The sequence below is a fragment of the Chiloscyllium plagiosum genome, chromosome 32, assembly GCF_004010195.1.
Source record: "Chiloscyllium plagiosum isolate BGI_BamShark_2017 chromosome 32, ASM401019v2, whole genome shotgun sequence".
Lineage (NCBI taxonomy): Eukaryota > Metazoa > Chordata > Chondrichthyes > Orectolobiformes > Hemiscylliidae > Chiloscyllium > Chiloscyllium plagiosum.
Window position 1 is genome coordinate 32,933,784 of NC_057741.1, and position 17,085 is coordinate 32,950,868.

Sequence of the window (17,085 nt, forward strand, 5' to 3'; positions counted from 1 at the left end):
GTACACAATCTAGCTGATGGATTTGTTGGAGGAAAATGGTCCTTTTCTGCCAAACCTATAAAATCTTCAAAAGAAGACTATCACAGTCTGTGGCAAGAGCAGAGTTCTTGCCTCTCGATTAGAAGGTTGTGAGCTCAAGACTCACTCCAGGAATTTGAGCAGATCATCTAGTCTGACCCTTTGGAATAGTGAGGGTGTGGTACCTTGTCAAAGATGCTGTCTTGTAGGATTTTACTTACCCAGAAATGGACTTTATTCATAAAATTGGCAAACGTACATTGTAAAATATTTGCTGAACTCATCGATGGCCAGTTCCTCAATGCCACAGTGAAAAACCGCAATGACCTCCTCAGAAGACAGACACAGGATATGAACTATGGAGTACCCTTCATCGTGCATTTCTTCCCCTGAGTGGAAAAACTATGCCAATTTCTTCGCAGCCTTTGACATGTCATAGATGATACCCGACATCTCACCAAGCTCATCTCTATGCCTCCACTTCTCCCCTTCAAAAAACTGCCAGATCTTAAATAGACCATCGTTCGCAACCAACTGCCCAGCCTTCTGGATGGCATTGATCACACTATCTCACAATCCTGCCAAAGCAACTTCTGCAAGACATGCCAGATCATCAACACCTAGTAGGAGAGAGTTCACAGAGGTAATAAATTTTCAGGAGACGGCAGAGTTCAAGGCGCATGGTAATTTATTCATGCATTTGCTGGTACAATGCAGGGTTGAGGCCAACGACCACTCCAATTCTGGCTTCGACATGAGGGTCCAATTGCCCCCTTAATATTCATTTCAGATTGAAAGAAAAGTCAATGACACACTAATGTTAAATACAAGTAAATTGTCCTTTATACATTTTTCTTGTAACATTAACATGGTGGCTCATACTCCTCTCCCTGTATACTATTGGTTAATTAATGCTGAGTTGTTCAATTATGATTGGGTTTCCAGTATATCACTCTATTAGTAATAGTTTGTTGCCGTGATCTGAATGACCTCTTTTGGTATGTGGGAAAACTGAACTGTACGTGACTACGAATTACCTTTTATCTCCCAACCAGGTCAGACAGTAATGAATAAGGGAGGCCCCTTGTAATTAGTTTTTAAACCTTTCTAATATTTTCTACTGATTTATTTTATCTCTCAACTCTGATTTTCGGAATCTGTATCTATGATTAGCTTGGAGAATCTTAATTAAAACCTACTTAGAGTATTATAGCTGATTGATTAGAGAAGTTTTATTAGAAACAATTAAATGGTGGGAAATATTCTTATCTTCAGGATAGGCAAAGTATATTGCACAACCAATCTTAAACAGAACAGCTATTGTTTTAAGTGCTGAGACTGCAAGCCTTTCCCACACTCTGTAGTTGCTGTTAAGGCTGTTGAGGCTGTTGTCAGCCTTTTTTGCTGTTCTTTCATGGACAGCTGTAACACATGGATACTACCATTGCACGTAGGAACACCACCCACCATGTACAGGGCAGATACTCAAGTGACTTGACTAATGTTGCCTACCCCATACGCTGCAGGCAAGGATGCTCTGAGGCATAGTGTATTGGCGAGACCACGCAGATGCCACAACAATGGATGAATGGACACTGCGCAACAATCGCCAGACAGGAATGTTCCCTGCCAGTTGGGGAACACTTCGGGAGTCATCGGACATTCTTCCTCCGCTCTTCAGATAAGCATTCTCCAAGACAGCCTTTGTATACAACAACATAGAATCACCGAACAGAACCTGATAGCCAAGTTCCATACCCATGAAGGCAGCCTCAGCCATGATCTTGGGTTCACATTGTACTACATGTGACCCCACCATACTGATCTGCATCTGTACAAGTCTTCTTCCTCTCCTGTTTTGACACCATCACTTGGATAACTTATGATCTCTCTACTTTAATTAGTTGTACAGTTTTGGATTACTTGTTACTTTGGTTGGACCCTCGGCATGCAATTCTGATGCCTATCATGTTATTCCAATCACTTGGTTTGTCTCCAACACCATCTTAGTTTTAATTTTTTGTAATTATCTCTCTGCCTCAATTAATCGGATTATAGTTCATCACTTCACTTGCGCAAGATATTCTGTAATCCCAAATCAGCCCATGAAAGTTTATTGACAAAAGTGATGGTTTAACATCCATGATGATTTAGGTTCCAGCAAGCTTTGATGAAAAGAAAATTATATCTGCTCTGTTCTATAATCTTCTGGGTTCATTTAAGGAGGTTATCTTCCCTGGCTTCAATTCACAATAATTATGCAGCATTTCACTGAGCTTCAGACAATCCGCTAGTTAAAATAATCACTTAATTTCCCTTCAGATGCAGAAATATTTGATAATGTCCACTCACCTCCATTTTGTAATTATTTTAGTCATTTGTCACTGAACTCTTTGATGGAGTAACCTGAGCAAAAGCATTATGGAGGTGGGTGCGGTAATCATTCAACTCCAAAGTCTTTGTTGTTGAAGACAGCATAATAAGTTTGAGTCATGACATTTGTATTGATGGGGGAGGTCATCGCTGAGGGAAAGGTGAGAAACTTTAATGAGCAGCTTGAGGGCAAACAATTATCTTAAAAAGTGGAAGTGAACTCCCATTGTGTAAGATGAAATTTAAGTGCTGTGCTTCAGTCTTTTTTTTTCCCCATTGCCTTTCTGTAATACCTAGGTGATGAAGGGCTGTTATTTAGCATGAAATCATAGCTTAAAAAAGTAATGACATGAACCATAACTAGTAGCTCTCGACCTGGGAGATTAAAGTGCTAACAAGTATAGTCTCTAGCCATTTTGCCAATTCCGAAGAAATGGACTTCATACAAGAACCTCCACGTCTCTATCCATTTTTTCTGCCAGATATGCTGACTTGATCCAGCATTTTCTGTTTTCATTAACCATTTTGTCACTTGATCTACTGCGATGCTTAAATGAAAATAGCAATAAAGTCACTGAAATACTACCCATACTTGAATGCCGTACTAATTCTGTTCTGCTTAACTAAAACAACTAAAAGAAAATTGATATTAATTTCTCCTGTCTGCCATTGTTGCATTGTTGAAATTGCTTTTCCCTTCTTGTCCTCGCTTTCAGCATCCTGATTAAAAGAAGGCACCAATTCCTCCCTCTCCTCTTGCAAAGTGGCTTTTGATTAACTAAAAGCAGTTCACTGGCCATATGGACAGAAGGTGAAAAGCAAGAAATAAACTTAGCAATCTGCAAGATTAGAGAAATTATGCCTTTTTCCTCCCTTTAATGGCATGCTAATAATTATAGTGGCAATAAGGAGTGAGTGAAAGATAAACAGATCCAGAGATGTACGTTCTCCATTGAGATGCAATCATGCAATAAGTTTTTCCACTGTATAGAATGCATACCGTGATTCAGGCAGGTTAATGAGATACACCAGTCTCAATCAATTGTGACGATTATAATGCTTTACTGCTTAGAAAAACAGTGCCACTGCATTCAGTACAATCTCATATGAATGATTTTAAAACAAATTGCTTTTACTAGAGAATATTGACCTTAGCTGCAATTGTCTATCAAGAATGGTATGTCTGGGACAAGCATGGAAAATAGTGATTTCATGTTTCAGTTAGGGGTGTGGGAGAGAGGAATACATTTTTACATGAAAAGTTTGATCACATAGGAAAGAATGATCCTGGAATTCTGGTGGGCTGCTGACAAATCTAACTCTAGAAATGACATATTCCATTTAAGTGCCGATCACATTTCCACTCGAAGTGATGGAGAGTGTAACATTTTCCCACTCATTTGAAGGTAAATCTGAGCAATTAATGGGTTTTTGTCAAGGCGATCACATGATACCTAAATTCTGATACATCTATCCTAGGATCCGCTGACCTCTCTTAAGTTTGCGAAAAACAAGGTTAAGCACAAAATATTAGAACTAGAGAATTGTTATAGAGAATTCCAGTATTCACACTGGAACAAGGCACTGTTGTCGAGGAGAATACTGAGATACAGGCTACTAGACTTGACGGAATTTGTTAGTAAGGAAGAGGTGTTAGCAATTCTGGAAAGTGTGAAAATAGGGACCAGATGTGATTTATCCGAGGATTCTCTGGGAAGCCAGGGAGGAAATTGCAGAGCCTTTGGCTTTGATCTTTGTTGTCATTGCCTACAAGAATAGTGCCAGAATACTGGAGGATAGCAAATGTTGTTCAAGAAGGGGAGAGAGACAACCCTGGTAATTATAGACCAGTGAACCTTACTTCGGTTGTGGGTAAAGTGTTGGAAAAAGTTATGAGATAGGATTTGTACTCATCTGAAGAGGAATAAGTAGATTAGGGACAGTCAACACGGTTCTGTGAAGGGTAGGTTGTGCCTTGCAAACTTTATTGAGTTCTTTGAGAAGGTGACCAAACAGGTGGATGAGGGTAAAGGTGTTGATGTGGTGTATATGGATTTCAGTAAGGCGTTTGATAACGTTCATCACTATTGCTAGGTAGGCTATTACACAAAATACGGAGGCATGGGATTGAGGGTGATTTAATGGTTTGGATCAGAAATTGGCTAGCTAAAAGAAGATAGGGTGGTGGTTGATGGGAAATGTTCATCCTGGAGTTGTTACTAGTGATGAACTGCAAGGATCTATTTTGGATCTACTGCTGTTTGTCATTCTTATAAACAACCTGGATGAGGGTAGGTTAGTACATTTGCGGATGACACTAAAGTCAGTGGAGCTGTGGGTAGTTTTGAAGGATGTTGCAGGTTACAGAGGGACATAGATGAACTGCAGAGCTGGGCCGAGAGATGTCAAATGGAGTTTAATGCAGAAAAGTGTGAGGTGATTCACTTTGAAAAGAGCAACAGGAATAAAAAGTACTGAGCTAATGGTAAGGTGCTTGGCAGTGTAGATGAGCAGAGAGATTTCAGCCTCCAGGTATATAGATCGCTGAAAGTTGCCACCCAGTTTGATAGGATTGCTAAAAAGGCATAGTGTGCTAGCTTTTATTGGTAGAAGGATTGAGTTTTGGAGCCACAAGGTCATGCTGCAGTTGTATAAAACCCTGGTGCGGCCGCACTTGGAGTATTGCATACAGTTCTGGTCTCAACATTATAGGAAGGATGTGGAAGCTTTGCAAAGGGTTCAGAGGAGATTTACGAGGATGTTGACTGGTATGGAGGGAAGGTCTTATGAGGAAAGGCTGAGTGTCTTGAGGCTGTTTTCATTAGAGAGAAGAAGGTTGAGAGATGACTTAATAGAGACATACAAGATGATCAGAAAATTAAGATAGGGTGGACAGTGAGAGCCTTTGTCCTCGGATGGTGATGGCTAGCATGAGTGATATAGCTTTAAATTGAGGGGTGATAGATGTCACATGTAGTTTCTTTACTCAGAGAGTAGTAGGGGTGTAGAATGCCCTGTCTGCACCAGTAGTAGACTTGCCAACTTTAAGGGCATTTAAGTGGAGACTGGATAGATAAATGGATGAAAATAGAAAAGTGTAGGATAGATAGGCTTCAGATTGGTTCCACAGGTTGGTGCAACCTCAAGGGCTTGAAGGGCCTGTACTGTGCTGTTATGTTCCATATTCTATTAACCTGCCAGAGGAGGTGGTGGAGGCTGGTACAATTTACAACGTTTAAAAGGCATCTGGATGAGTATATGAATAGGAAGAATTTTGAGGGATATGAGCCAAATGATGGAAAATGGGACTCGATCAATTTAGGATATCTGATCGGCATGGACAAGTTGGACCAGAGGTCTGTTTACCTGCTGTAAATCTCTATGCGTCTGAGTGAGCACTGTTACTTATTGAGAATTTCTGCCCTTTCTCCGTAGCCTTGCACATTATTTCTATCTAAATAGATTTCTACTTCTTTTGCATTTATATCCATTGACCTCTTAATTGCCTCAAATTGAATCTTCCTGTACCACACTTCCAGGCAGTGCATTCCAGGTCCTGACTCCTCACTGAGTGAAAGCATTTCTTCTTGCATCCTGTTGCTTCTTTTGCACATCACTTTATATCTGTGGTGAAAGCATTTCTTATCTGTGCCCTTTCATTCTTGTTCCTTTTTCAAATGGTAAGAATGTGCCTCCCTATGTCATCTATCCAGCCTACTCATGAATTTGAAAACCTCTAAAACCCCTCCTCTCAGCCACCTTCTCTCCAGGAAGAACTGTCCTAACTTGTTCAATTTATCCTCATAACTTAAATTTCCCATTCCTGGAACCACTCTTGTACGTTGCTTCTGCACGCTGTTAAATGTATTCACATTTTTTCTATATGTGACATCAAAACTCTGCAAATACTCTAGCTGAGGTCTAACAAGGTTGTTAGCTAGGTTCGACATCACTTTCTTGCTCTCATACTCTGTGCACTAATAAAGCTGAGGATATTGTGTGTTTTTTTAAACTTCTCTTTCCGCCTGTTTTGTCACCTTCAATGATCTGTGCACATGTACATTCAGAACTCCCTGATTTTGCAGCCCCTTCAAAAATTGTATCCCGTTTTCATATTGTCTCAAGTGTTTGCACTATGATCACGTCACATTTCTCTGCATTGATTCTCGTCTGCCACCTATACGTGTAGTCCACCAACTTATCAATGTCCTTTTAGAGCTCCATATTATGGCCCTTACAGTTTATAATTCTTTTTAATTTTTGTGTCATCTAAAAACTCTAAATTGGCCCCTGCACAGCAGGATCTGGATCATTAATAGGTATCAGGAAAAGCAAGCGACCCAATACTAACCCCTAAAGAACTCCTCTGCAAACCTTCCTCGAACCTGAAAATTATCCGTTTCCTATCTCTCAGCCAATTTGTATCCATGTTGCTACTATCCCTTTTATCCCATGACCTATGATTTTTTTCTCAAGTCTGTCGTGTGATACTGAATCAAATGCCTTCTGGAAATCCATGTAGATCATATCAGCATTGCTAGCCTCATCAAACCTTTCTGTTCCCTCTTCAAAAATCCCAGCAAGTTAGTCAAATATAAATTTCCCTTTAGAAATTCTTGCTGACTTCTCTGAATCAACCCAACTTTTTTCCTGTGTGATTACTATTTCTAGCTGAATAATTGTTTGTAGAAGCTTCCCCACAACCAAAGTTAAACTGACTGATCTGGAATTGCTCAGATTATCCTCTTTTGAACAAAGCGATAACATTTGCACTTCTCCAGTTGAGAAAGGCTGATGCCAGATTTGGAAAGATTAATTGCTGTACCCTGTTAAAATTTGTTAAATTATATTATATTGAAATGATCCTTTTTGGAACATGTTAGAAATTTCATTTTGAAACTCTTCGACTTCTTAGCTTTCAACTGTTGAAGATTCTAAAAGTTGAAATTCAGATGCCTGTGAAGACTACTTTAACCTACCTATTGGTCTCTTGTATTGGCCCAGTTGCAAGAACATGCATTGAGCTAATTGGCTAAATGATAAATCCCAGGTGAGAACTCCCAGTACCCAGTGTTATTTGTCAACTCTAACCAGGTTATTAGGTAAGGGTTGTTTGAGACAGTTTGCTATTATATTGGGCCTATCTGGTGATTTGTGGTGGAGGATATACCACCATAGAGTATCTGCAGAAGATGCATTATTCTTTGTTAAAGAGAAGGGTTACTGCATGATAGCACTAAGTACAGCTACATTTGGTCTTAGATATAATTGTGGGCGGCACGGTGGCACAGTGGTTAGCACTGCTGCCTCACAGTGCCAGAGATTCGAGTTCAACTCCCGCCTCAGGCGACTCTCTGTGTGGAGTTTGCACATTCTCCCCGTGTCTGCGTGGGTTTTCTCCGGGTGCTCCGGTTTCCTCCCACAATCCAAAAATGTGCAGGTTAGGTGAATTGGCCATGCTAAATTGCCCGTAGTGTTAGGTGAAGGGGTAAATGTAGGAGTATGGGTCTGGGTGGTATACGCTTCGGCGGGTCAGTGTGGACTTGTTGGGCCGAAGGGCCTATTTCCACACTGTAAGTAATCTAATCTAGTCTAATCTAAGTAAGTAATCTAATCTAATAATTGCTCGGCCCTTACAGACTTAGTACAGAGACACAAGCTTCCCTAGTGAATGTGAGAGTGGCTCTCCCTGTTTCTACCCACAGACTCAATGTGAAATCAATAGAATGGGTGGAAAATCCTGGGTGCTCGAAGGAGTATCCCCAAATCCTCCACCTCTGCCATATCTGCTCCCAGGAGGACCAGTTCCACCACAGAACACATCAGGTGGCCTTCTTCTTTAAAGACCAAAATTTCCCCTCCGACTTGGTTGTTGATGCCCCCCAACGTATCTCATCCACTTCCAGCACATCCTCCCTCGAACCCCACCCTTTCAACCGCAACAAGGACAGAACCCCTCGTGGTCCTCACCTTCCACCCCACCAACCTCCGCATAAATCGCATCATCCGCTGACATTTCCTCCAACTACAAATGGACCTCACCACCAGGGGTTTATTTCCCTATCCACTTTCCACAAAGACTATTCCCATTGCGACTACCTGGTCAGGCCAATGCCCCATAACAAGCCACCCTCCCCTCCTGGCACCTTCCCCTGCCACCGCAGGAATTGCAAAACCTGCGCCCACACCACCCCCCTTACCTCTGTCCAAGGCCCCAAAGAAGTCTTCCTCATCCATCAAAGTTTCGCCTGCACTTTCATACATGTGATTTACTGTATCCATTGGTCCTGATGCAGTCTCCTTTACATTGGGAAGATGGGACACCTTCTTGCAGAGCGCTTTAGAGAACATCTCTGGGACACCCGCACCAATCAACCCCACCACCCCATGGCTGAATGTTTCAATTCCCTGTCCCACTCTGCTGAGGACATGCAGGTCCCGGACCTCCTACATTGCAACTCCCTCACCACCCGACGCCTGGAGGAATGACGCTTTATCTTCCTTCCTCGGACCCTTTAACCCCTGTGCATCAATGTGGACTTCACCAGTTTCCTCATTTCCCCTCCCCCTACCTTACCCCAGTTCCAAAGTTCTAGCACATGACCTGTCCCACCTGTCAATCCTCCTTCCCACCTATCCGCTCCGCCCTCCTCTCCGACCTATGACCTTTAATCCCACCTCCATCCACCTATTGCACTCTCGGTTAACTTCTCCTCTACCTCACCCTCCTCCCATTTATCTCTTCACCCTCAAGGCTCCCAGCCTCATTCCTGATGAAGGGCTCCAGCCCAAAACATCGATTTTCCTACTCCTCGGATGCTGCCTGACCTGCTGTGTTTTTCCAGCAACGCACTCTCAACTCTGATCTCCACATCTACAGACCTCACAGTCTCATGGGTGAAGCATTAGCTTCTTCAGGACCATTAGCTTATACAGCAGGCTATTCACTGCAGAGACTCCAACTTTTGATGCTAAACTTTTCCCAGGATAGCACAGGCAGTCATTAACTAACAGGTTTTGGAGTCACTAGGGCCAGCGTTGCTCTTTTAACAAGATTATATTGTCCTTTTTTCAAAAAAATGGTTGGTGATTTGTCTGGGGTAAGATTAGATTCTTTATAGTGTGGAAATAGGCCCTTTCGGCCCAACCAGTCCACACTGGCCCTCCGAAGAGTAACCCACTCAGACCCATTTTCCCTCTGATTAATGCACCTAACACTACGGACAATTGAGCACGGCCAATCCACCCTAACCTGCACATCTTTGGATTGAGGGAAACCGGAGCACCTAGAGGAAACCCATGCAGACAAGGGGAGAATGTGCAAACTCCACACAGACAGTCACCCGAGGCTGGAATCAAACCTGGGACCCTGGAGCTGTGAGGCAGCAGTGCTAACCACTGAGCCACCGTGCTGCTTTGATTATGGCTAATAGATACTGCCTGAGGCAACAATCGGAGAAAATGGCTTTTTGGTTTGTTTTTTTTAAAAAAAATACTTGTACAATGAAAAGGGAGTGACCAGTTCTCCCAGCTCAGGGAAATCTTATAGTTTGGTTTAGTTTTAGCTGGGAACCTGAGAAGCTGCTGAGTAAAAGAAGTTCCATGTTTCAGCCAGTGATCCCTGGGTGATCCTCTCTGCAATCTCTCTCTCTCTCCTGTAAGAACCTGAATTGAATTTACCTTTTTGCCAAGGTGTGTGTTTATGGTATGTTGCAGGAAATCAAAACAGCTCTTTGTAAAGTTGGGAGAGATATTGTGTTGGTCGCGTTTTTAAATAGTTGTTATTCTAAATTCTGCTTTCTTTTGCTTGTGTTTCATTTGGTAGTCTGTAAATAAATTATTTTATTTTTTTAACTGAGTGATTCGACTAGATGCGTCCATCCTGGAATATCCACCTCACATCTGCTTAAAACAACTGGACAAGTTAGGCTCCAGGCTGCCCTCTTGAAATGTTTTGAGGGGGACTGGCCTGGTCAGTAATACTATACTCTTAAGTTGAGCAGTGAAGGGCTTGAGAAAACATTTAGAATTCTTTCAGCTGTCTGGATGTTATTTTGTTTTGTCCATCCAGATATCCTGTATTAAAGAACAAGAGACATACTGGACTCGAAACGTTAACTCTGTTTCTCTCTCCACAGATGCTGGCAAACCTGCTGAGTTTTTCTGACATTCTGTGTGTTTGCTGCAGATTTCAAGCATCTGTAGTACTTTGCTTTAGTTTCAATAGTGAAGAACATTGCATTGTGACACTAATCAGAAACAACACTGCAAGTACTGTACTCAGTAATAGCTTTTGCCTTTGTCTTGTTTTCTTTGACAAGTGAAAAACGGGGTTAAAAATACAGTGGAGTGAGTTCAGTAAGGTAACCCTTTCAAACAGCCAGCAAAACAACATAGGCTGGATATCACATTATCAATGAATGGGGTTAAAGATCCTGTAAAAATTAAAAGTAGGATTCCTTCCTGTTTTCTCTGTCTCACTCTCGCTCTCTCTCTCTCTCTCTGTCTCTGTCTCTCTCTCTCTCTCTCACTTTCTCTAAATTACTTTTCAAATTGGCATAACAAAAAGTAGGTGCTGGGTTTTTAGTTTATGACCTGTTGCGTGGGTGATGGGAAGGAGCCCTCAGTAGTAGGTGAGAAATCCAGAAGTAATTGATCTGTTGGTGGATATTAACAAAGCTGTTTCATTAACCTACTTTGTCCAGGTTTCCTGATCAGTTTCCATACCCAGATGTTGGTTTGAGCTGCTTCCATGGATTCAGTCCAATGCTGTTCTGTCCACAAGGCTTCTGCCACCCAAGAGTCTGGTTGTTCAACATCTGCACTGCTCTCTGAGCTGCCCTTACTTTGCTAGACTGCCCCTTATTTAGAGTCTGTCTCTATCTTATCCATGAGTGACTGTTTTCATAGTCGTAGAGTCATAGAGATGTACAGCACGGAAACAGATGCTTCGGTCATCCCAACCCAATCTAGTCCCACCTGCCAGCACCTGGCCATATCCCTCCAAACCCTTCCTATTCAATACCTATCCAGATGCCTTTTAAATGTTGCAATAGTACTATCCTCCACCACTTCCTCTGGCAGCTCTTTCCATACACGTCTGACTAAGAAGACCATAAGATGCATTGAATCGCCATTCAATGAGATCTGATCAGGTCTGATAATTCTCAACTCCACTTTCTTGCCTTTTCCCCATAACCTTTGATTCCTTTATTGATTAAAAGTCTCTGCTTTGAATATATTTAATGACCCAGCCTCAACAGTCCTCTGTTGTAAAGGATTCCACAGATTCTCTACCGTCTCTGAGAGAATAAATTCCTCCTCATTTCTGTCTTAAATGTGTGATTGTTATTCTGAGATTATGTCCTCTGCTCCACACTCAAGGGGAGGCAACCTTTCCACATCTACCATGTTAATTCTTTTAAGAATTATGTTTTAGTGAGGTTGTCTGTCATTTTTCAATATTGCAAATGAGTACAAGCCCAATCTACGCAATCTCCCCTCATGAGTCAGTCCCTCCATACCTTCAGTCGGCCTACTGCACCTTCACTGGACTGCCTCCAATGCTGGTATTAAGTGCCAATATACTCTTTATTTGCATTTTTGTATATTCACTGATTCCAGCGGTCTTGTGCAGTTTCCCACATTTCTCTCTTCTCAAACTCTTGATAGCATGTGACGGTTGATGTCAGAGAGTACATCATCATGTACCTCCTCATCTTTCGCTTTTTCACATTGGATTATTGACACAAAGACATTCCACTTGAGTTTATTTTGAATCCAGTACTTAAACTGATATTGTTGGCTGTTACAATAAAACAAAGAATTGCAGATGCTGAATATCTGAAACAAAAAGAGAAATTGTCGGAAAAACTTGACAGGTCTGGCAGTATCTATGGAGACAAAGTAGAGTTAATGCTTTGAGTCCAGTGACCCTTCTTCAGAACTCTAGCAGTCACATTTGATGCATTTTGCAGTGTTGCTTCTATGACAGGTAGATGGATTCTTGATAATCAAAACAGGTGAAGAGTTGTCAGAAGAGAGGGGAATTTGGAGTAATTAGATTAGCAATGATCTTATTAAATGGCAGAACAGATTTGAGGGGCTGAATTACCTTCTCCAGCTCCTAATTTCCATGTTCATAGTATTTTCATGTGATTGTGTTCAGATGAGACTGCTGCTATATAGGCCAACGCACTCCAGTGAAATGAATGTCCTGGGAAGTTGGAACCCACTTCCCAAAGATATCCCTGGATTTAGCAACTCACCCTCTCTCATACCCAACGTTCCTGCACATTAAAATTCACCCCTGGTTCATAGCAAGCTCCATGTATCATAGAGACGGCTGCATTTGTTTCAGTAGTTTACTATCATTAGCACACTTTCTGTCTCTTAGCAGCAGAATTGAGAGCAGTGAGTCCATTAATCATCGTGCACAATGATCTACGCTTTCCAGCATAAAAGTGCACATCTAAGTTAATGAAGCTATGTCCCTTGTTACTGGCTTACTGCCAGAGATGTTAACCCTTTTGTGTATCTTATTTTGCCTACAAATTCCATATCACTACCTTTTATACACCATATTAAAAGGAAAATAAAGGACACATTAAAATAACGGGGAGTGAAATTGTTCATGGGTGGGGAGCAAAACATTAATCACACATTACACACCCATTTATATATTTGTTTATTCATTCATTGGGAGGTGGACATCACTGGCTAGTCCAGCATTAATTGTTGTCTCTAATTGCCAAGGAGGAAATGGCGATTGTGCAACTTTCTTAAACTGCTGTAGTCCTTGGGATATAGAGGTGCTGTCACTGCTGTCAGGAAGAGCCCTTGGACTTTGACCCAGCAACAGTGATGGAATGTGTGTGACCTGGAGGGGAACTTTTACGTGGTGGTGTTACCATGTATGTCTGTTCTTGTCAATCCAGGATGTAGAGGTTGCATGTTTGGAAGTGTTGTCAAAGGAGTCTTGATGAGTTGGTCCACTGCAATTTATGGATGGTAGATGATAATACTACTTTGTGTCAGTCGTGAAAGGAGTGAATGTTGAAGGTGGTCGTTTAGGTGATAACAGGCTGCTTTGTCATAATGGCATCAAGCTTCTTGAGTTTTCATGGAGCTGCAAGTGGCTAGTATTCCATCTCACACCTGAATTGTGCCATGTAGGTGGTTGTCGAGCACTAGGAATTCACAAGATCATGTGCAGAATTTCCTCTAAGTATTGTGGGGTTCTTGCTTCATCAGGTTTAAGACTCACTTTTAGGAATGCCTGCCACTACTCCTGGCACATCCTCTTACAATCTTCTTTGAACCAGTGTAGGTCGACCTACTAGATGATAATGATTGAGCATTGGATATGCCTGAACAAGTTTTGGTTAAGTATAATCCTGATGGCCCACAGTGCCTGTGGATGCCCCAGTTTCCAGTTGCTCGGTCTTGTTGAAGTCTTTTCCATTTTCCACAGTGGTAGATCTTGTGGAGATTTGTCCAATTTAACAGTGGTAGTACCACAGAGCATGGAGGGTATCCTCAGTGAAACTTTGTGTCTATAAGGGCTGTGTGGTTACTCATAAAGAAATGGATGAATACCTCTACAACAGGTGGATGGGTGAAGATCGGTTAAAAAGCATTTTCCATCTGCTTAGTTCTCTCACCACTTGCAACAGATCCAGTCTTGCAGCTAGGTATGTTAGAACTCACCCAATTTAGTTAACTGTGGTGTTACTCAACCAGTAATGGTGATGGATATTGAAATAATTAAATGTGTTTACTAGTCACCAATGATCTGACTGATTCCTTAACTCCCTAATACCTCCTTTTAAAATCCCATTTTAATTTGAATCCAAAAGGCTCATGTTGCACATTGAGGATATCCAAGCTTGTACAAGACAAGAACACTTGTAAACTCAGGAAGCATAAAAGATTTATCTAAAATGATTGAGAACTGCATCGATTGGAAATAAAAAATGAATAAAAGAGAAGCCCACATATTTGCTCTTTTTTAAATTAATGGCAACCCTATTTGAGTTTTTACTAGTTCTGTTGCTGCATTGAGAATTGATTTGTTTGTACAGTGCATCAAAGAGGCCAATCATTTAATTGTTTATGAATGTTTGTGTGGAACAGTTTATGATGGTAGCATTGATCTAAAATCCTCGAGGCCAATCAGAAACAAATAGGTTGACCCTTTCAGGCAAAATGAGTTCACCGTACATTATGATGACACACACATGGAACACGTACTTTGTTCCTTGAGATGCTTTCACAGCTGAACATGAATGACTGACTCTGACTGCATAAAAGGCAAAGTCATTCTGTGACATTCCTGGTGTGATCAATGCACAGTTATGTTATTTCCCATTGTATGTTTAGAGTTAATTTTAGAGACAAAAAAGCATTTCAGTAAATGTTCATCTCCAGTGTGATTTAGTAGAAAATCAAATGGGTTTCATGATTTGAGACTTATCATCATTATATAGGTCATATTGCACGTTTACCATAGTCTGTTCTCTGCTTAAGATGTGGAATGTTGCAGAGTTTTCTCCAAATTAGTATTCTTCGAAAATGTTTTAATCCGAGGAAGACCGAAATTTTTATTTACACGTTAAAGATATGTAAGTAGTAACTGCAAAGACCGATGCATTATTTTGACTGTAGAATGATTCTGTCACAGAGCCAAAACCAAAGCTTGAATCTTAGTTCCCTACTTTTATATTGATGAATCTCTGTTGGTTTCAGCACTTTGCTATCTGAAGTGCTTTTTTCTCTATTTTATGTCAACGTATTGGCCTCAAAATGTTAACTCTGCTCCTCTCTCCATGGATGCTGCCAGACCTGCTGAGTTTCTTCAACATTCTGTGTTTGCTTCTCCATCTTTGTTGTTTATTACATTTTTGTAAATTTATCATTTCAGTTGTGATTAGAACTCTTGCAGTTCCAGAGAGTTTTACATTAATTTATTAGAGCAGGGAGGTTATGTTTGGGCCACAGCTAGAATATTGTGTCCAGTTCTGGAATTCAATTATAGGAGGGATGCGATTGCACTGAAGAGGGTTCAGCGGAGATTAGCCAGGGTGTTGCCTGAGGTGGACACCTGTAGTTACGAAGAGAGATTGGACAGGTAGGGATTGTTTTCCTTTGAGCAGTGAAGATTGAGATGTTTCAATCAAACATTAATTCTGATCTCTCTCTCTCTCTCTCTCTCTCTCTCCGTGCACCTTCTCTGTGGCTGTAACATTATTCTGAACTCTGTTCTGATAACCTAATGCACTTTTTATGGTACGATCTGTCTGTACAGTATGCAAAACACTTCACTGTATCTCTGTATATATGGCAACAATAAATCAACCAATCAATAATAGTATGAGAGGCAAAAATAGGATAGACTGGAAGAAACTTTTTTTCCTTAATGGAGGGATTATTAACTGGGGGTAGAGATTTAAGGTAAGGGCTAAAAGGTTTAGAGCAGATAAAACCTTAACACCCAGAGTGGGGTGGGGGTCTACAACTCACTGCATGGAAGTGATAGAGGTTGAAACCTCCATAACATTTAAGACGTATTTTGGTGTGCACTTGCAATGCCAAGGCATGCAAAGCTTTGGGCCAAGTGCTGGAAAATGGAATTAGAATAGTGGTTGTTTTTGACCAGCACAATTGAAATAAGGTGAAGAGCCTTTTTCTCTATTTTATGTTTAAAATCGCCCCCGCCCCCCCCCCCCCAACTGTTACTATGTAAATATGTTATCTGTGTCCAGGAAATTGAGTTGTGTTATATCTCACAGGCAGTCTGTCAGCATAGCTTTAATACACATAGTCATGCTATGCATCATAGCATGACCTGAAGTTATAACAATCTCATCCACCAGCCTTGGATCATTCTCCTGGAAGCAGGCTCCTATGCTATAGTGTCATAGCTTAATATTAGCCCACATACTTGAGTGTCTGCCACATGCAATGATTGTAACTAATAGTTGTCATAAATGACTGTTGGATTTTTCAACACCATATTACCCATACTTAGTTTTTTTATGCTCTAAGAGATAATATAAAAATTGCTACATCAGATAAAATCAACCTGCTTAGAGGTAAATTCACTGGAGACCAAATTTTATCAGCTGCACAGCAGATTGATTTGCTGAAAATGTGGGAATCTTGATAATTCAAAGTATCTGCAGACAAAGAATAGTAAATAACCATTTGAAATGATTTATTAGGAAGGGCACTTGAAAATGTAGTTTGATGTGACAATTACAATGTTATTGTACTGGAGAAGGAGTTTTCATTTTTCCCATTGTTGTCTTTCCTTCTCTGTGTGAGAATGGGGGGAAAGGCTTGTGAGCAATTGAAAATTCCTCCACTCCCAAATTGAGCAATTAATGCCCACTCATGGGCCTCATGTTGTAATTTGCCAAACAGGTCGTCTTTTGGTTGTGGATTGTCGGGTATTCCTCATTCAAAGGTAGTCATTACCTCCCTTGGTTGAGAGATCCAGCATTGGGAAGAGGATGACTGTTTAGGTGAATTATCAGTAATGCCCCTTCCTCGTGGGTAATGGAGCCAGCCTGTGATTGCTTGGCTGATCTTTGTGGTTGGTATTTCTGTCACACTGGGGGACATCCAGTAACTAAATGCTCCACATGGAGCTGAGGACCTTGATGGCAAGATTCCCATTGCCATTTGTAGGGA

At 41.2% G+C, this 17,085-nt stretch overlaps 1 protein-coding gene across 9 annotated transcripts in view; it reads left to right on the forward strand.

Annotated features, from left to right (window-relative positions):
* Positions 1-17,085, forward strand: part of ccser1 (coiled-coil serine-rich protein 1) — a 1,299,391-nt gene that overhangs the window by 447,753 nt on the left and 834,553 nt on the right. The gene's annotated exons all lie outside the window — the stretch shown is intronic.